The sequence below is a fragment of the Chaetura pelagica genome, unplaced genomic scaffold, assembly GCF_000747805.2.
Source record: "Chaetura pelagica isolate M959 unplaced genomic scaffold, ChaPel_1.0 scaffold91, whole genome shotgun sequence".
Taxonomy (NCBI): Eukaryota; Metazoa; Chordata; class Aves; order Apodiformes; family Apodidae; genus Chaetura; species Chaetura pelagica.
In genome coordinates this window covers 782,939-804,026 of record NW_009952042.1, presented here as the reverse complement: position 1 = coordinate 804,026, position 21,088 = coordinate 782,939, and the positions used below count along the sequence as shown (strand labels likewise).

Below are 21,088 nucleotides of genomic sequence, written 5' to 3'. Positions count from 1 at the left end.
CTGCTGAAAAACCTTCTGACATATGGTTGACATGATTTCATGATGCAATATTGTACATAACAGGTGTTAATTGTGCGTAGAACTTGTCGGGTGCTATTTCTTCTGGCAATTCTTTAGGCTATTTCTCTTTTATTGGCTGGAACTACTTAAGCTTTTGTTCTGGAGCTGATGTCAAGGATAGGCCCATTTGGGCTTGGAGAAGTTTCAGGGTGTGACAGAAAGGCACAAAAAACCCCATCAGGTCAGGATGTCCCCTTGGATCTCTGGAGATTCCCAGTTGTGCAGCGACTTGGGAGCAAGAGCCCAAAGGTCACTGCTGAGGATAAACTCCAGTTGAAGGGACACTGCTCTGCTGGGAACACAGAAGACCTGTCAGTTTGAATGTTTCTCTTCCTCTGCTCATTTTCACAGCATCAAATGTATATTGTGATTCATTTTATTTATGATTTTTTAACTCTCTTGGCTCTAGTTACTCTCCAACTCCCCTTCCAGGGCATGGATGTCTTAGCACATCTTCTTCCAACCCTTGCTGGTTACTTTCCCTTATTTATTCTCCAGGTAAAAATGTCACAGAGCTCATGGTTTGTGACCTTTTGTGGTGGTCATTTTGATTTCAAGTACTTAGAACAAAAAGGGAAAGCAAGGAGGCTTCTACCCCAGATTGCATGATTGGTACGTTGACATGGAGATGGTTGGTAGAGATGGAGTAAGAGAGGAGGGGGGGGGGTGTAAATCTCACCTCTGTCCACCACTGAAGGTTCAGAGGGTGTCAGGATGTTCCTTCACACAGAGCAGTGTTGGAAGTCTTGATGGGCTGTTCATTTGCAGGTGGAGAGTGTTGGTTTTCCAGGCTTCCAGGCTGGCACCACGTGGGGTGCAGTAACTGTGGGGAAAAGGGGATTTAAGGGTGTTTGTGTGAAATGGGGAGATTCTTCAGAGGGAAAAAGATATGGGAAGATTTGGGGGGCTACTTTGGGCTGTCTGTGACATGTAACAAGGCCATGGGGAAGTACAGATACCCTTGTAGGTCAGCAAATCTTGCTAAAGCTTGAATTGAATGGGAATATTTCCACCTTGGAACAGCAAACAGAGAAATGAACCAGACTCTTTACATCTGAGGGAATAAAGCAACTTTTCCAGAGGAAGAATTCCCTTCCAAACCATGCCCTGAAATACCTTTTTTTGTACAACTGTGGTAGAGGCAGCACTAACCTGATGTTTAAGGAGCTTTATGCAGCCTCCCATGCTTGTAAAAGGCTGCAATAACCCAGCATCCTGTAATTCCACAGTCCTTTTCTTTAAAAAAATCATCTTCTTGCTCTTCCTCTATCTTGGCAGCAGGCAGAATTAATTGGATTAAACACTTACCATTCTCCAACTGATTAAATCAAAGCAAATCACTGAATAACCCTGGTAACTGGGTTGGAGCAGCACACAGAAGAGCCCAAAGGCTGGTCCCAGAATGGTTTAAATTTTTATCTGGTGTTTAATAAGATTTCTCTCTTTGTGCTCTTTTTTTTTTTCTCCAGCAATGGCAGATCTATTAATTTATTAACATAGCTGAGATGGCCAAGCAAATGGAAGATGCTTGATAGGAGTTATTATTATTATTCTCATCATTATGGCTTCATTTGGGTGGTGTTTTGTGACTGGAGACCTTGATCAGATCAGGATTGATAATGGGGAGGGTTGTGACAGAAATACAGTTCTCTGCTTAAAAGAGATTTCACTGGAAAAAGCAAAGCAGAACTGGCCCAGACAAGTAAGCAGGTGATTTAATATCAGAAGCTGGCAAAAAAAAACCACCCACCAAACCATCAGGAGCTTGTGCTGAGTTTGAATTAGAGACAGGGGATCTAATAAGAAAGGAGAGATTTATTTCTGGCTGCTCTTGTTTGCAAAGAAGCTTCTTTGCTTAAGGGAAAGGACATGACACCCTCAGTGACTTTGCAGATGACACCAGGCTGAGTGTTGATCTGCCTGGGGGTGGGAGGCTCTGCAGAGGGACCTGGACAGGCTGGAGGGATGGGCTGAGGACAATTGTGGGAGGTTCTCCAAGGCCAAGTGCTGGGTCCTGCCCTTGGGTCACACCAACCCCAGGCAACGCTCCAGGCTTGGGGAAGAGAGGCTGGAAAGTGCCCAGAGGAAAAGGACCTCAGGGCAGGGCTGGGCCCCCTGTGCTGGGCCCTGGGGAGGGGGCACCTGGAATCCTGGGGTCAGGTCTGGGCCCCTCAGGACAAGAAGGAGATGGAGGGGCTGGAGCGTGTCCAGAGAAGGGCAAGGGAGCTGGGGCAGGGTCTGGAGCACAAGGGTGAGGAGGAGCAGCTGAGGGAGCTGGGGGTGTCCAGGCTGGAGCAAAGGAGGCTGAGGGGAGACCTTCTGGCTCTGCAGCTGCCTGAGAGGAGGTTGGAGCCAGGGGGGTCGGGCTCTGCTCCCCAGGAACAAGGGATGGGACAAGAGGAAATGGGCTGCAGTGGTGCCAGGGGAGGCTGAGCTGGGATGTTGGGCAGCATTTCTTGCTGGCCAGGGTTGTCAGGCCCTGGCCCAGGCTGCCCAGGGCAGGGCTGGAGTCCCCATCCCTGGAGGGGTTTCCAAGTGTAGATGTGGTGCTGAGGGACATGGGGCAGGGGTGGCCTGGGCAGGATCAATGGTTGGGCTGGATGATCTTAAAGCTCTTTTCCAGCCAGAACAATCCAATGATTCTATGAGCTAAAGGAAACAAGCTTCTTGTCATGAGTTGCACATCATCTCCACACAGGTCTGTCACCCAGCAGGAAAACATCTCACAGTCCCCAAACTGAGCTCATCTCCCAACTCTTTGACAGTCTGTAGAACAAAGCCTAGGATTTTTAAGCTGTCAAACCTGAGGAAGTTTCTCCTCCTCCCTCTCTTGAGTCTGGAGGCTGCTTTGCTCTGCCTGCAAGTGAGAACAATCCAGCCCAGCCAGAGAGATCAACCATTCTGTCAGCCTGCATTTAGCTCAGCTGCTTCCAATTGCTCTGCTACTAAATGCTCATGAAAATGGGCTATAAATGCAACCTCAGCCTTCCCAGGAATTGTTGCTGAGCTCTACATCATCCCCCTGTGTCCCCTCTGCCTCGCTGGAGGATGAGGATGGATTGGGCCCTTGATGGGGAAGCAATATCTAGACTGAATGTTTCTTTTCAGGCTGGGCAGAGTGTTTCAAGTTGGGGTAATATATTCCATTTAGCAGCTTTTATCAGATGGGAAATGTGGTTGAAGTGGAAAGTAATTTTTGCCACCCCATGGGGCCTATTTATAAGGCTCACACTTGAGATGAGGAAGCCTTTGTTGGGTTGCCAGACCCTGGGACAGGCTTTCTGGAGGGGATGGTCAGTGCCCCAAGCCTGGCAGTGTTGAAGAGGCATTTGGACAATGCCCTGAACATCATCCTTTAAGCTCTGGGTCAGCCCTGAAGTGGTCAGGCAGTGGGGCTGGATGGTGGTGGTGGGTCCATTCCAGCTGGGAAGATTCTAATGGCATTCCAGTTGAATTCTACTCCCTTTCTATTTCTGTTCCCTTTCTAATTCTAATGCTATTCTAATTCTATGCTGGAATTGTCTCTTATTGTGCCAGTGAAGTTCACAACCACCTGAGAAAGCAGCTGGATGTGCAATGATCTCTCCCAGGGTAGAGGAGCTGCCTCCCACCCAACTGATGGGGCTGATGGGCAGACCCCCCCTCCTTCCCCCCAACCCTGTGAGTGAGATTCCCAAAGCACTGATGGCTCATGGAATGGATTAGCTTGGAAGGAACCTTAAACACCATCTAGTTCCACCAGGGACACCTCCCACCAGCCCAGGTTGCTCCAAGCCCCATCCAACCTGCCCTTCAACACTGCCAGGGATGGGGCAGCCACCCTTCAGTTCCAGTCCTGGCAGGTGCCCAGTTGCCCAGCTACAAACTGGTGAGGAGCAGAGCCTGTCTGGGACCTGAAGCCCAGCACTTGGCCTGCTTGGTGGTAGGAGCAGCTCACCCACTTTCCAAACAGAGAGACTAAGACCTAAGAATCTTGAATCACTGACCCAATGACTGATTGTTGAGACACTTCAAATGGACTGAAACGTTTGCAGAACATCCAAGGGAGATGGTGAGTCCATGAGTGTGATGAAGCCACCAGAGCTCAGCAGCAATGAGAAGAGAAGAAGAAGTTGAAGCTAAACCCAAGGCTGCCCTCAGGTAGTTCTGCCTGGCATTTTCTGGCAGGGCTGGAGGAGCAGCAGGGTGGTTAAGCTGGATTTTAAGGTGCTATTTGCAAAGCCTGAGAACCAGAGTGATTAAGTTGAGTGGCTAATATTTGTAAAGCTTTGTAGCTCATTTGTCAAGGGTGGAGAGAGAGAGAAGCTTTCAGATGTCCCTGAATGTTGTGGGTGTAGGAAAAGATGAGCTGGGAAGTGGGAAGGTCAAGGAATTGATGTCATGGAAGGCATGGAAGCAAAATCCAACTGGCTGTCACTGCTGTGTCCTCTAGGAACAGTGGGGGTCACCTTGGAATGTCTTGTGTATGGAGAAGGCTGCAGAGGAAGGGGTTTTTAACCTTGAAATCTATGACTAATAGGAAAAGACAGTAACCAGCCTTGAGCTTAACCTTTCAAAGGAGCAAATTTGCTGGTAGCTTGTAGAGCAATCCCTTTTGGAGTCTCACTTCTAATTACATCCATTTCTGAGCCCCAAAGAGGTTGGGAGCCTCTTAGAAAAGATCCCTTGAACTAATCCTGCTGGAAGATGGGGGAGTAGCAAGAAAGCTGCTGTAATTGTCACTTCCAAGGGCCTCATACATGTGGGAAGAGCTTCTTCCTCTGGAACAACAGGAGCATTTTGGGGTGGCACTTGAAGGGTCTCACCCACCTCTGACACCTCTGCTGAGTAGGGACCAACTCTCAAAGGTTTACAGTTTCCAAACTGAGCAGCTTCATGATGTTCTGGGATTGGATTCAAGCTTGTTCCAAGTGATGGATGCTCTGGCCACCTTTTCATTTAAGACAAATTTAAAGATCCTATTAAGGCACTTAATGCAACACACAGGGTCTGAGCTCTGGGCACTGATTTCTTCTTGATCGAGACTCAGCAGCTGGTGAGCAGAGCAGCACGAGAGGTTTACCCAGAGACCAATAAAGCAAATTAATGAGCTATGACACTGATTAGTAGAGCTAGATGTTCCTGGGTAGCTTTGTGAGGAAGAATAAAAAAGGCTGGGGAAGGAGAAAGGCAAGGTCAGGAGGGGTGGGGAGGGGAGCAGGGAGTGCAGGCTGCTCTGCACCCCTTGTAGGTGCCTCCAACCCCTTGTAGGTGCCTCCAACCCCTTGTAGGTGCCTCCAACCTCTTGTAGGTGCCTCCAAACCCTTGTAGGTGCCGCCAACCCCTTGTAGGTGCCTCCAACCCCTTGTAGGTGCCTCCAACCCCTTGTAGGTGCCTCCAACCCCTTGTAGGTGCCTCCAACCCCTTGTAGGTGCCTCCAACCTCCTGTAGGTCTATCACACACCTTGTAGGTGCCTCCAAACCCTTGTAGGTGCCTCCAACCCCTTGTAGGTGCCTCCAACCCCTTGTAGGTGCCTCCAACCCCTTGTAGGTGCCTCCAACCTCTTGTAGGTGCCTCCAAACCCTTGTAGGTGCCGCCAACCCCTTGTAGGTGCCTCCAACCTCTTGTAGGTGCCTCCAAACCCTTGTAGGTGCCTCCAACCTCTTGTAGGTGCCTCCAACCTCTTGTAGGTGCCTCCAACCCCTTGTAGGTGCCTCCAACCTCTTGTAGGTGCCTCCAAACCCTTGTAGGTGCCTCCAACCCCTTGTAGGTGCCTCCAACCCCTTGTAGGTGCCTCCAACCTCTTGTAGGTGCCTCCAACCCCTTGTAGGTGCCTCCAACCCCTTGTAGATGCCTCCAAACCAAAGGCAGGAGGAAGGAGCTGCTGGGGTTTGATTTTCCATGCTCTGGGACTATAGGATTTCTGCATGGTTTGGAAATCAAGCTGCCAGGTTAAAGGGCAAACAACCTTTCTAAGGTGAGCAGTGTGGGAAGTTCCTGAGTCAGACTTGGCTGAAAAGGGGTTTTAATGGCAGCCAAAATGTTTGGCCCTCTGGGGAAGGATGGTGACTGCTCTACCCAGGAGCTTCACATCAGGAAAAGATGAGTCCAAATGTCACCTAGGTGGTTGTCCCTGGCTGTAAGGGTGGGCTGAGGCATCAGGGTGATGCTGAACCAGCCCTTTGACAGCCTCATGCAGGTGTAGGAGGCTTCAGATCCTCCCAAATGACACCTTGACAGCTTCATGAGGGTCTTTCTTGTTGTCAGAAGTTGCTCAAAACCCAGAAGCAGGTTGGCACTGATGCCTCCATCCCTGCCAAGAGACACGTTTGGATGCTGCACATCCTTCAGTTGTTCTAATATTTACTTGTGCTCCCTTAAGAGATCCTTATCCTTTTGCAATTAGGCAGGGAGACTGACAAAATAATTGAGAATCATAACAACCAAAGCAGTGCAAATGGGTTCCTAAATATATTTCTTCCTAATTGGATGTGTTGTGGTAAACACTTTATTGATTTATAAATATGTTCCTTGCAAATTACCAGCATAACATGAGTCCCAAGCAGCACAGCAATGTTTGTAGTATCAGACAAAGCATCTAAAAGTAGCAGAGTGACCTCTAGAAAGTAACTTCTAGGAAAAAAAAGGGATGGAACACCTGTATAAATGGGGATGGAGCACCTCCCCAGTAAAGACAGACTGGAAGAGCAAAAGGGATGGAACACCTGTATAAATGGGGATCCTGTATAAATGGGGCACCTCCCCAGTAAAGACAGGCTGAGAGAGTTGGGGTTGTCCACCCTGGAGAAGGAAAAGCTCTGGGGAGACCTTATTGTGACCTTTCAATACTTCACAGGGGGCCTAGAAGTTGGGAAAAGACCTTTTAGCAGGGGCTGTAGCTACAGGACAGGGTGTGGTGGTTGTCAACTGCAAGAGGGGGGAGTCAGTCCAGGTATAAAGGAGAAATGTTTTATCCTGAGGGTGGTGAGACCCTGGCCCAGGTTGCCCAGAGAGGTGGGAGATGCCCCATCCCTGGAAACATCCCAGCTCAGGTTGGATGGGGCTCTGAGCAGCCTGATCCAGGTGCAGATGTCCCTGCTCACTGCAGGGGGTTGGACTGGGTGGCCTTGGAAGGTCCCTTCCCACCCAAACCTTTGGATGATTCCCTGAATGATGCTTTTAGTTGAGAACCCAGAGCTGGTAGATCTGTGGTTTCATCTTGAAGCTGATTTAGGAGAAAAGGCTTAATTCTGTGGGTTGGTTCCACCAGTGCCTTCCTTCCTCTTTCCACAACTTGGACCTTGTGCAAGTCCTCTTCCATTTGGAAGCTGTGTGAGCACCTTCAAACTATTTTTGACAGGGTTGGCTTTGGGACCCCCCTTGTCATCAGGCCTTGAATGAGGGATCTAAGCACCTTCCCAAATGGTGTTGGTCTTCCCAAGTGCTCCTTCTGCCTCAGAGCCAACTGTTGGGTTGGTGATTTACTGTGAGCTGGGGAGTGGGACACACTTCCCAGCACATCCCTATGATGTGCAACCTCCTTTTGTGCCACTTCAGGGCCTTTTTGGCCTCAGGTGGTGTTTGGTAGAACCCAGGTTCTCAACGTAGCCATCCAAGTTGTCACCATCTAAAAGCTTCCCTAAGAATCAGACACAGCTCTAGGAGACCACCTCTAGAGAGAAGTCCCACCATGGTTTATAAAGGAATCACAAAGAAAAATGGGTTTGTTGCAGTTTCTTGGATGATTTGGAGGGAAGAACAAACTCCTCCTCACACGTGAGCAGACAAATTTCTCCCTGGAAATAATGAGCTCCTCTCTAATTCTGCTTTGCTCTGGTTTAATGTTGTAAGTTTTGATTCCATGTTGGGTTTTGTTGTTTAGTTCTCTGTGCTCTCATGCCTTTTCTGGAGTTATTTGGACTAGGGAACATCTTGCAATGAAACCAGAGAGAAGAAAAGGAAAGGACCAGCAGGGTGGTCAGAGAGGGTAGCACAACTCTTGGAGCTGAAGAGGTCAAGATGAGGGAAGACCAACCATGATGGAGGTTGGACTGTCTTTTGGCATCCAGGTTCCTGACAGTACATGAAGGCCCCTGTGGGGTTGAGGATTTTTTGGGGGGCTGTGCTGAACCCTTTGAGATATAACACCAGGGCATCAGCCCTGGGGCAGGTGGCAACAAGGTCACTAACCCGGGGCGGGCGCCTCTTGTCAGGGTTTCAACTTGATTTGTTCCTTGTTTAAATGAATCAGGGGGGTTGTGCCCACTTAGGGAGTAAGAGGAAATGCCTGCAAGCTCTGAGGTTAATGGGTAGAAATGAAAGGGTATTCAAGTCATATCTGGATGCTCTCAGATGTAAAGTTGGGGTTCCAGTGAAGCGTGAGCCCCCTAGAAACACCAGCTAATGAAGGCCAGTTTATTTCTGCAGGAGGACATCCACACCAGAGCTTGATAGCCTTTAATTTAGGCTCTTCACTCTTTCAAATAATTCCTTTTTACTTTCCTCTGTTATCAAACCAGAGAAAAGCAACCTGTGGTTGCTCAAGTGATCTCCTCTTTGATAAATCATTTTTTGTCTTCCAGGCACTAGAAAGGAGGAATGACTTGTTTTTTTCTGATGATGGATGGGGCTTGGAGCAACCTGGGCTGGTGGGAGGTGTCCCTGTCCATGCAGGGGGGTTGGAACTGGGTGGTCTTGAAGGTCCCTTCCAACCCAAACCTGTGTGGGATTCTGTGATTCCACGTTCAGGCCCATGAAACAGGATGAAGTTCACCTCCTCAGCTCCGTGCTCTCCCCATTCCCTGCCAGCTGTTGGGCTGGTTTGCAGCCACAGCTGCCCATTGTCACTTTTAGTTCCATGGTAGAGACTCCCTCAGCACTTCTCCTTGTCCTCAGCACCTCAGCCTCCAGCCAGCTCCACCCCAAGAGCTGCTCCCATGCAGCAGACATTCCTGTGTTGATCCCTGGTCGTCATTGCCATCAGACCTGCTTAGTTTTGGAGACTTCTAGCTTGGCTTTCCACCCAGCATGGATGAAGTTGAGTGGGAACAACAAAGCTACATCCCCAGGACAATCCCAACATCCTTCCCAGCTGCTGCTCCTAGGATCTTCAGGTGGGGAGGAAAAACCCTCTGACCACAATAGAGGGACCTTTTTAACTAGAACGAAGTCACATTTTTTGTGCTTCAGTCTTAGAAGTGGTTGAAGTTCTGAACTGAGGTTTTCCCAGAGCAGTTCAGCCTCAGGCAGTTCTTTTCCACAATAATGAAGGTAGTTCAGTCCTACAGGCTTCAAAATCCACCATTGCAGGGGTTTCATTGCCTTGTCTGAGACAAGGCTCCTCCAATTACTCCTCCATCCAACAGATTTCTTTTCATCTGAAACCTCCCCATTTTGCTGCTTGTTTCTTTGCCATCCATTTGAACAGTCCTGCTCCCCTCCAAGTTTCTGGAGCAAACCTGGGGAAGCTTCCTACATATTCATAAGTTTCTTTTCAGCAGGGATGTTCTGCAGCTCCTCTCCCTTGTTAATGATATTTGACATCTCTAGAAGAAGCTCTCAGAAGTTCCCAGCTGTTTAAAAACCCTGTCAGGGCTCCTGTGTTGCCAGAGTTGACTGCAAAGCCTAAATGTGCTGAAGTGTTGTAAAACAAAGGAGTCAAAATATCATTGCACTGAAGTGCCAACATCACATCTTCTGTTTCTTCCTTGCTGGAAAGAACCCCAAGCAGGGGTTTTGCAAAAAGCAAAATAGATCAGGGATCAGGATTGATTGTAGGAAGCAAATCTCCTGCATGAGAGGAGAATAGTTGTCTCCAGGCAGAAGGGAATTCTGCTGACTCAGTCAAATGGTTGGAGAGAGTCCAGAGGAGGCCACAGAGATGCTGGGAGGGCTGGAGCAGCTCTGCTCTGGAGCCAGGCTGGGAGAGTTGGGGTGTTCAGCCTGGAGAAGAGAAGGCTCCAGGGAGACCTTAGAGCAGCTTCCAGTGCCTGAAGGGGCTCCAGGAAAGCTGGGGAGGGGCTTGGGACAAGGGCAGGGAGGGATGGGATGAGGGGGATGGATTAAAGCTGGAAGAGGGGAGATTGAGGTGAGACATGAGGAGGAAATTCTTTGGTGTGAGGGTGGTGAGAGCCTGGCCCAGGTTGCCCAGGGAAGCTGTGGCTGCCCCATCCCTGGCAGTGTTGAAGGGCAGGTTGGATGGAGCTTGGAGCAGCCTGGGCTGGTGGGAGGTGTCCCTGCCCGTGCAGGGGGTTGGATCTAGATGATCTCTCAGGTCCCTTCCAACCTATTATATGTTCTATGAAACTGTCCCCAAGACTGGTCAGAAATGGTGATGAATAAGTTGGATATTTCCCCCTCTAGGTCTTCTCCATAGTCTTCCCAGGATACTGGGAGACCTTTCCTGGCTGCAGCAAGCCCTGCTTGCCCAACCCATGATCACTGCAGCAACTGCTGCTGGTTTCACCATTGCCCTGTTGACCACCAAGGTAGAATGACATATAGATGGACCTACAGATTGGGCAAGTTTTGGCAATTGTAATATTTTTTTGCTCTTGGATGATGATGTCAGGTTGCTGAGAAGGAAGAACATTCTCTCTAGAAAGGTGGTTTCCAGGACTAGCACTTTGGTGAGGGCTCCTTGGATGGGAATCCCTTGGTTTTACATGCTTCAAGACAACCTAGGGTTGGTGTAAACCAGGATGGCTCTGAGCAGAGGGGCAGTTTGAGCTGGGTTTCTATTTCTGTTCTGTATAAATGTATTCATTTCTAGGCCTGAGGGTGAAGGTTGTCTCCAGCAGCTCCTAGGGACTGGTGGCAACCTGGCTTTAGACACCCCCAAGACAAACCTTGTGCACAGCTTGGCCTGAAAGGGTGAAAAGAAAGGAATTTCTAGAAGCTCTTGCTTAGAATCCTCAAGACACTCTTTGGAAAAACTGGTCATTCATTTCACCAGTGGCTGCTTTTGCATCCAAAGCCTGGAAGTGGGGTTGGTTTGATGGACTTCAGTGTAAAGAAAAAGGGTGTAGAAGATCCTCTTTTGGTTGGAGGAAGTTGTGCACCTCCCTGCATCTTGGTGCTCCCTCAACAGCTGGAGGTTTGGGAGGAGATGGACCCTGTGTCAGGGTGGCCCAGCACGAATCTGTGCTCCTGGCACTGCCTCCCAGGTGAAATAATTTGCAAATTGCTGCTTTTTTCCCCCCAACTGGTGTCAGGAGATGAAGCCTGTGGACCAAGCTCAGCTGAAATGATGTGTCCTTTCCAATAACTGCCAGCCCAGTGCTTATTCCAACCAGCTTTTGCTTCACTCATGAGGACCAGGAGCTTTTGTTCCCAGGGAAAACCCATCAACTGAGCCATCAGAAATTTGGGACTGGCTTCTCATACAAGTTTCCTGAGTTAGGATCCTGCTGGATGGTCCCATAAAAAGCCAAGTCACTTGTTCTGGGGCTCAGTCTGAGCACTCCTGGTTCAAGGTGGGAGTTCATTTGGGTGTTTCTCTTTGATCTCCAGTGGGTTGTGAGGAGTCATAAGATTTCAGCAGCATTGGCAGAGGTTTTCAAGTGGGCTTCCTTTTTTTTCTGGCTCCATTTAGTAGATCTATAAAAGAGACAACAAGCTCCTCTGCTTCCCTCATTTCCTGCAGCATTTCTCAGCATCCTCTTGTCATTGCCTTTTATGCAGAGATACACACTGACAAGATCTCCTCTCCTCATCCTCAGCCACCTTAGCCTGGTGCCATTTGAGAGGGGAAAAACCTCTCTCTTGGAGTTGGAGGGTGGAGCATCCAGATTTGTGGGGTTTGGGGCATTTCCCACAGGCAGGCTGAAAAATGGCAGAGGTTTTTCAAATGCCTCTGCAAGATGATAGACCCTTTCAACAGCAGTTGGATTCCTCTTGCCTTTGAGATGGGAATATCCTTGTTGGAGGCACTTAGTGGTGCTTGATGCCTTTCAACCTTTGTGTTCTCTTGGCTCTCCTGGTCCTTGGATGTCATTGGCTGTGCCTGAAAGGTCCAAGGTCATGAGATGATGCCCAACTGGTTGGTGGGCTTGCCCACGTCATCAACAATGAACAACAAACAAATATAAGAGAAAATGACCTTAGAAATACTTTGAAATGCTGCCCATGCTCATCTCTTGCAAACATGGAGTGATGGTGAGGTGCTGCAGGCCACAAACTGCTGGAGAGAGACCATCCAGGGCTGTTAAGATGTTGCATGTGTCATGTCTACCTTTCCAGGGATGGACAGGCATGTTTGTTGACCTGAGCTCTGCATTTCTCCAAGCCTGAGGGGCTCCTAGAAGCAGAGAAAATGGTTGTAGTGCTAAAAGCTGTTGGGCAGGGTTGGGTGGCTGTGGAGATGAAGGGTGGTGTTGATGTCAACAAAGGGGTAAGACTTGAAACCTACCTGGTCCTGCTCGTTTCCCCTGAACCTAATGGAGGTACCAACCACATCTCTGCTCTTGAGGTCTGAGTTGTGTCCCCTGGAACACAGGACAGGAAGGGTGGAGTCACCATCCCTGGAGGTGGCCAAAAAACCACGTGGACACAGCACTTTGGGACATGGTTTAATTGGCATGATGGTTGCTGGCTGGATGTGATGATCTTAGAGGTTTTTTTCCACCCTTAATGATTCTATAATCTTGTCTATTCCTTGCTGGGAGGGTGGTGAGACTCTGGTTGCCCAGAGAAGCTGTGGCTGCCCCATCCCTGGCAGTGCTGAAGGGCAGGTTGGATGGGGCTTGGAGCAACCTGGGCTGGTGGGAGGTGTCCCTGCCCATGCAGGGGGGTTTGATCTAGATGATCTTTGAGGTCCCTTCCAACCCAGTCTTTGTTTCTCTTCCCAGAAGAGGGCTGGGCTTTGGTTGCCCACTTGGTGTCACTCCTGCTTTGGCTTCCCCTTGGGTGGGAGGATGGAGTGGGCACGTGGAGGTTCCTCCAGCCCTTCTGCTCACCTTCAGGGTGCCCAGCAGGCAGGGCTGCCCTCTGCCTGCCCTCTCCTCCACTGCTCATCTCCCACCCCCATTAACTCCATATTGATTTTTGCATTCCAGAACTGTCATGATGCAGAGGTCCAGGTCTTCTGGCCATTCAGGGAAGCTGCATTTTTTTCCCCCCATGCTTTATGTCTCTATTTCCAGCCCAGTTCCTCCTGCCCCTGCTGAAAAGTGATCACTTTGTTGTGCTGGCCCAGGAGAAAACATCAAGGAAAAATTATCTTCTCATTCACCCTTGGCTGCACTTGTGACTGTAATGAATGGTGTGATGAATGGTGCACGTTCTCAGCTCAGAGCTGGGGTCACTGCTGACCTGACTCAGCACCTCCTAGGAACTGAGGAGAGATGGTGACAACCCTTGTCTTGTCCTGAGGTGGAGGAGGTGCCTTCTCCCCCCATGCCCTTGCTCATCAACCCATTGTCAGGTGACTCTGCTTAGAAGCTCAATCATTGGATGAGTTTTCCAGCAGGGCCCAGAAGGCCAGAAATGAAACAACCAGGGCAACGTGTGCCCAGCTGAATGGGAACATTTCTCATGCTCAACACGACTGGGAAAGTGTTGGGCAGTGCCAGCAAAAGTGGGGTTGATTTGTGCTGTAGCTTTGGAGCTGCTGCTGTTCCAGCTCATTTTTGTCCATTTGGCCTCTAAAAGAGCCAAATCATCATCTGCAGGGAGACCAAAACAAATAAAAAGGATTAGGAATCCACTTGGCAGGGAGGTTTTTATGGGTCGTTTTGGTGGTGGAATGACAGGCACAGCTGAAGCTGCTTGGGAGGCAGGAGCTTGGAACTGGGGTGAACTGAGTGCAGGGAAGAGGAGAGTGGTTTTTACAGTGGTGGGGGATCAGCAGGTAGATCCTGGGGCAAGGTTTCCCCTGCAGAAGGACTGAAATAGGCATTGGGAGGAGTTGTTGTGTCCTCTGGTCCCACCCCTAACCACCCCTGATCCCACCCCTAACCACCCCTGGTCCCACCCCTAACCACCTCTGGTCCCACTCCTAACCACCCCTGGTCCCACCCCTAACCACCTCTGGTCCCACTCCTAACCACCCCTGGTCCCACCCCTAACCACCTCTGGTCCCACTCCTAACCACCCCTGGTCCCACCCCTAACCACCTCTGGTCCCACTCCTAACCACCCCTGGTCCCACCCCTAACCACCTCTGGTCCCACTCCTAACCACCCCTGGTCCCACCCCTAACCACCTCTGGTCCCACTCCTAACCACCCCTGGTCCCACCCCTAACCACCTCTGGTCCCACTCCTAACCACCCCTGGTCCCACCCCTAACCACCTCTGGTCCCACTCCTAACCACCCCTGGTCCCACCCCTAACCACCTCTGGTCCCACTCCTAACCACCCCTGGTCCCACCCCTAACCACCTCTGGTCCCACTCCTAACCACCCCTGGTCCCACCCCTAACCACCTCTGGTCCCACTCCTAACCACCCCTGGTCCCACCCCTAACCACCTCTGGTCCCACTCCTAACCACCCCTGGTCCCACCCCTAACCACCTCTGGTCCCACTCCTAACCACCCCTGGTCCCACCCCTAACCACCTCTGGTCCCACTCCTAACCACCCCTGGTCCCACCCCTAACCACCTCTGGTCCCACTCCTAACCACCCCTGGTCCCACCCCTAACCACCTCTGGTCCCACTCCTAACCACCCCTGGTCCCACCCCTAACCACCTCTGGTCCCACTCCTAACCACCCCTGGTCCCACCCCTAACCACCTCTGGTCCCACTCCTAACCACCCCTGGTCCCACCCCTAACCACCTCTGGTCCCACTCCTAACCACCCCTGGTCCCACCCCTAACCACCTCTGGTCCCACTCCTAACCACCCCTGGTCCCACCCCTAACCACCTCTGGTCCCACTCCTAACCACCCCTGGTCCCACCCCTAACCACCTCTGGTCCCACTCCTAACCACCCCTGGTCCCACCCCTAACCACCTCTGGTCCCACTCCTAACCACCCCTGGTCCCACCCCTAACCACCTCTGGTCCCACTCCTAACCACCCCTGGTCCCACCCCTAACCACCTCTGGTCCCACTCCTAACCACCCCTGGTCCCACCCCTAACCACCTCTGGTCCCACTCCTAACCACCCCTGGTCCCACCCCTAACCACCTCTGGTCCCACTCCTAACCACCCCTGGTCCCACCCCTAACCACCTCTGGTCCCACTCCTAACCACCCCTGGTCCCACCCCTAACCACCTCTGGTCCCACTCCTAACCACCCCTGGTCCCACCCCTAACCACCTCTGGTCCCACTCCTAACCACCCCTGGTCCCACCCCTAACCACCTCTGGTCCCACTCCTAACCACCCCTGGTCCCACCCCTAACCACCTCTGGTCCCACTCCTAACCACCCCTGGTCCCACCCCTAACCACCTCTGGTCCCACTCCTAACCACCCCTGGTCCCACCCCTAACCACCTCTGGTCCCACTCCTAACCACCCCTGGTCCCACCCCTAACCACCTCTGGTCCCACTCCTAACCACCCCTGGTCCCACCCCTAACCACCCCTGATCCCACCACTAACCACCTCTGGTCCCTGTTCTCTGCTGGGCCAGCACAGGTCTCTTCCAACCCAGTCTGTTTCTCTCCCCAGAAGAGGGTTGGCCCTGAAGTGGTTGCCCACTTGCTGTGTGAGGGGCACACAGCTTGCTCTGGGTGGCTTTCTCCACGTGAGTGCTCATGGCTTGTGCCTGAGGCACAGGATGGTCTCAGAGCTTCCCTGCTCCTCACTCAGAGCAGGAAAACCCACCCCTGGCCTGGTGGGATCAACCACCCAAGGCAGTGACACCTCCTGCTGGTTTCCCTCCATGACCCATCTGGCCTGAAATCGTTCTCAGCTGCATTTCCAGTTTCCAGAACCTGGTCTTAACCTTGACTTTGTGACTCCCACCAGATCCTCCAGCTCTGAGGAGCTCAGCCCTGCAATCACACACCCAAGTGCTCTTGCCATTCCCACCTTGGCTCAGCAGATCCAAGGAGCTGCACATGGAGAGGTGTCCATACTTGCTTGCCAGCATCTCCAGAGACACTGCTCTCATGTCCCTCCTCTTCGAGGTGCTTGAACCTTGAGGGGATTGGTTTCATTTGGAGAAGACTCCTTTGTGTTTCAGCCACAGCAGTGATTGTGCTGAAGTTCTGAAAAGCAAGGACCTGCAGCTCAGGTTCCTTGGGAAGAATCACTGCAGGAGGCTCTTTTTGGGGGGCATTTCTGTCTATAAAACCTGATTTCTCCTTGAACACAGGGAACTGAAGTACCTGAAAAGGTCTCTCAGGTTCAATTCACCCAGGAACAAGATGCATTTGAAGAGCTCTCTTTAGCTTTTCTGCAGCATTAGCATTGCAAGCAGGTGAGAAATGAACCTTTCTCTCCTCCTCTCCTCCGTCTTGGAGCCTGTAGGTAAAATTCAGAGAGTTCATTTGGTAAAGGGGAGTCAGGTTGGTACTCAAAGCAAGAGGTAGGTGGGTGAGTAAATGGATCCCACCACAGCCAGGACTTCATTTCATTTAGAGACAACATATATATATGTAGTTGAGAACCTGTAGGACATCTAGTATTAAATCCAGCCCAATATTTAAGTGCTGGACTCCTTAAGGATGAAGTCAGTTCATTGCCAGAGGAAAGAACATCATGGGATTTGTTGGAAGTTCACTGGTGAAACCTCTTTGGTTTTACTCTTTACTAGCCCTGGTGGCTTCTGAAGAAGTTCCAGAGTGTTGGGAATGGGCTTGAAATTCCAGGGGTGGGAAACAACCTGTTATCCTGTGATGCTGATGAGTGTTGGGTTGTCCTGTAAAAGACTTGATTCCTTTAAAGGTCATCTAGGGGGGTTGGAACTAGATGATCTTGAAGGTCCCTTCCAACCCAACCCATTCTTGGACAACATTTCACTTGGAATCTTAGCTTTAGTGGCTGAGGAAAAAGCACCAGTGGAATGAGGATGTTGGAGCTTGTAGAGTTGATGCTTCCAGGCAGGTCTCAAGTCATTGTCCATCTTTCTTGCAGGCTGAAGTTGGGGTTCACTAAAGCCAAACCAAAGCCATTCAGGTATTTTTGGGTTCCCATCAAGTCCCTGCACTCCTAGGGGGGGGCTTGTCCCTGCTGTCTTTGGGTTAGATCCTTGTTGGTTGAGGGTGATTGGAAGGGAGATGGAGCCTAGATCTCTTCAGCTGGCACACCCAGGTGTGGTTGCTGGGCAGCTGGGAACACTGAGGGCTTTTCTTTCCTTCCCACCACATCTCTGCCAGCAACCAGTTGGATACATCAGGATGTTCCTTCACAGAACACTCAGGTTTTTCAAGGAGCCAGGCAAAACCACTCGTAGGTGTTGCTTCTTCCCCTGCATTTGTCACTGGCTCATTCAAGTCATGATGAACCAGTCTTTAAAAAAAAGCAAAATAGCAAAACATCCCCAAACTTGGGTCTTAAAAAGAAAACCATGAGGTGCCCAAACCTGGGTGATTAGGTTGTTAAACACTTGCAGTCAGAGCCATGGGGAGGGGGGGGAAGAAAAGTGTCTTGAAGACTTCAAGGTTTGTTGGCTTGGCTAAAGTGTGTGTCATACATGCTTGAAAAGAGGCATTTAAGGCATAAATAAATGAGCCAGGCAAGCAGATTTGTGCATTCCAGAGTAGAAAGGCTCTGTGATGACTCTCAGGGACTTAATTTTCCCCTCTCCTTATGCTGTGAGATCTTATCTGTGCAGATTGAATGTTTCCCAAGCAGCATTTCTTTGGGTTTTTAATTAAAAAAAAAGAAATCACCTCCCATCTTTACTGCAGAAATAGGAAGTCATATAATTGTAGGTGGAAGAACATCCTCTGTGCCTCCAATTTACAGGGATCAGCTGGGGTGGGTTTTATTTTCCTCCTTATCAGACTTTCTCCCAGTCATCCTCTTCATCTACCCTTCAGGTTTTTCCCTTCCAAAACTCCCTCCTTCCTTGCTGTCAAACTCAGCCCCACCTGGAGAGGAAAAAATGCAGCATCACTGCTGAGAAAACTTGGGCAGTCACTTGAATTTAGGGTTTCATTCCTCCCCTTTATCCCTGAGTCTTGAAAATGGGATGAATCACCTTGGGGAGGTGAAGAAAAGGGGGAGCAAAGGAGAACCAGAATGTTGTGTTGGACACACTGGAATGGAGCTGGGATCTTCCCCCCCTTGGCTGGTTCCTGGGGTGCTGGTTCCCTGGGCACTGGTCCCCCAAGCCTGGGGAGGTTGGGCAGGGTTGGCTGTTGTGTTTTGGGGTTCAGCTTGATGTTGGTGAGGACGTGGCTGGTGCTGGGGTTCCCAAGACCAACCTCAGAACCTACTGACAGGTTGACTGTCAGGATTCCATTTGAGGCAGCTCAAAGATGTTTGTGGCTTGGTCTCTGGTGGCACCATGTGAAGGTACAACCATCTCCCAGCTGGGGCAAGTCTTTGGTGCTGGTGTGACTGGTGGTGCCACTCTGGAGACATCTCCCCTTGGTGACTTGAGCTGGGGTTTTGCTGGTGGTGAGGACCAGCCAAAGAGAGATGGGATCTCCATCTTTCAGATCTCCATCCATCCTGCAACCTCCTTCTCTCTCATCTACTCGTGGAGGTGCCCATGGGGGGTGCAGAGCAGAGTCCCCAAGCTCTTCTCTCACCCCCTGCACCTTGGAGATCCTCCTGGGACCATCAGACTTGGTTTGGGCCAGCAGAGAAAGGACATGTAATGAAATGAAGGAAAAGCATCACACTTGTACAGGACAATTGGGTAATTTGACCTGGATTTTGAGGGCAGTTAAGAGCTGCAAGGAAGGGGGTTTTTTTGGTATCTTTTGGGCCATCTTGACAAATCTGGAATATGTTTTGTTGGCTGGTGGTTTTCCATGGGTCTGTGAATCTGAATGCACTGGATTTTTGTCCTTGCAAACCCCCCCAAACCAGTGTGGGTGTCTTGTAAAGTTCTCAACCTTCTTAAGTGCTGCTATCAAACCCCTGAGCTGAAAAGTTCCTTGCTTGGGGTGCCCAGGAGGGAGGGGTCCCTCACCCAGCACCCACCAGGTGGGACCAAGGGCATCCCAGCACCTACCTGACTTGCATCTGGACTCAGCTGGACTTGCTGGAGGATCCTGTGAATCTGCCAAAGATTTGGGAAAGAGAATTCAACTGGTTCTAGTAGATTTCTGAATCAGTTTCTGTTTGTGCAACCAGTGCTTTACACCATCCTGGGTGGAGGAAGGTCCCCAAAAAGGGGTTGTACATTTACTCCTGCCTTCTGGAGGTCTGTGTGCACAGCCAGAGAAGTTGGGAGATTTCTCAGTCTAATGAAAAGCAGGACTTGAAGTTTCTGTTCAATGACTTTTATGACTTTTGCTCTTCATTATCTCTAACCTAAGGGGTTGTTCTTCTTTTGTTCTTTGCTTCTCTGTTGCTGTATTTCTTCTTGCTGGTAGATAATATGGCAGTGGGAATAATGTTTCTTGTTCATTTATCTTGAAGGGGAAGAGAAACTCCAACAGATTTTCTTTTTTTTCCATGTTTTAATAAGGCACCTAATGGGATTGGTGCTCAGGGGATGGAGGAGGTCATTGGAAACAAAACCCTGAGACCAAAATTGCCTCCTTAAAAGCAAAGTTTGCATCCCATAGCTCTCCTGAAGCCCAAAGGATAGGGACTCACATCTTGAAAATCCACAGAAGAGTCTCTGGAGAGGGAAACAATTACAAAAGCAGCCTGTTTCTGGGCTTAAATTCCAGGATATTTATGGAAATCATTCATGCCTGAATTAGCTTTGCTTCAGCATTTCCAAAGCAGCTTCAACTCCCAGAGTGGCCTTTTAATGCATAATTAACTCTTTTCACCAGCTCAGTCTTTCACAGAGGATTCAGGAAGTGTCTGCTGAAAATGTGTATTGTTGGTGTCTTCATGTTCTCCAGGCTCTTCAGATGATCCTGGTGTTTGTTTTGCTGGTTTGTTGGGTTTTTTTCAAGGAGGTGGCAAGAGGGAAGAATTATTTTGAGGGCTTTGGTTCCATCAATTGGGGTTAAAATTGCAGCAGGATCTGAGTGGAGAAGATCTGAGCAGATCAGATTTGTCATCTGCTTTCTAAGTGACCCTTGAGATGCCTAATTCCATAGTTGATGGGCCCCATCCAGCAGCTGTGGAAGCACTAAGAGAACCATTCTCCTTGGCTGGAAGGAACTTGAGGAGGTGTGAAGCCCAATGTTTTGTGGTGCCCATGAACCACAGGGTTTCTGGAGGTGGTGAAGGACAACGTGGCCTTCAAAATCAGCTCCTTCTCTTCCAACACTTTCCTGAGGCTGCAGTGGTTTGCTGGGCCCATCAAATGCATTTAATAGAGAGATCCAGATGGTGTTACTGTAAGACCAGTGAAGGCAAATGAAGCTGAGTGTGTCCCACCTCACCTGGAGGAAGGAGGTGGCTCCATCCTCATCACCTGCAGCAACAGCTGAAGCACTTGGGTTCAATAAGTCCCTTCTGAGCTGTGTTTGGCCAACTAAGTGTCTCCAAATCTGCTCACATCCTTTGTATTGATTGCTTAAACTGTTTCCTATATTTCTGTGTACACTCTGAGATGTTTCCCTCTGATCTCTCTGGGAAGGTTTAGCCTCCTGTGCTCTTGCTCTGCTGCCTTTTGATTTTCCTCCCAAGAAGGATTTCAGATACACTCAGCAGTGCTCTCCTTGCTTCTTCTTTTTGTCCAAGTTCTTTGTTGAAATGGAGTCCCTGGAGCATTGAAACAACATTTCTGGGGAGCTGGGTCTTTGCTGCACATCTTCATGTCAACCCTGAGCCTTTCCATGTCTTGGACATGGCAGAGGCATGAGGATAAGGAGGGGTGGTTTGGGATGATGGGTCATGAGTGTGTTGGAAAAGCAAAATTCAGGCAGTGTCAGGAAAATAAAAGGGGTTAATCTACAGAAACTCTGCTCCTTGGGAGGTGTTTTTAGGGGGCTGGTCTTTGGGTTAGTTTTCAGCACTGCTTTTCTTGGGGCTTGGGTGTTAATTCTGTTCAGTGCCTGCTCTTTTTTTGTTCTCAGCAG

The 21,088-nt window shown here is 50.0% G+C and overlaps 1 protein-coding gene across 1 annotated transcript in view; it reads left to right on the top strand.

The window, feature by feature from the left end:
• The window catches only part of DCC (DCC netrin 1 receptor), a gene marked incomplete at its 5' end in the record, with an annotated part of 160,854 nt that overhangs the window by 63,950 nt on the left and 75,816 nt on the right, over positions 1 to 21,088 (top strand). The gene's annotated exons all lie outside the window — the stretch shown is intronic.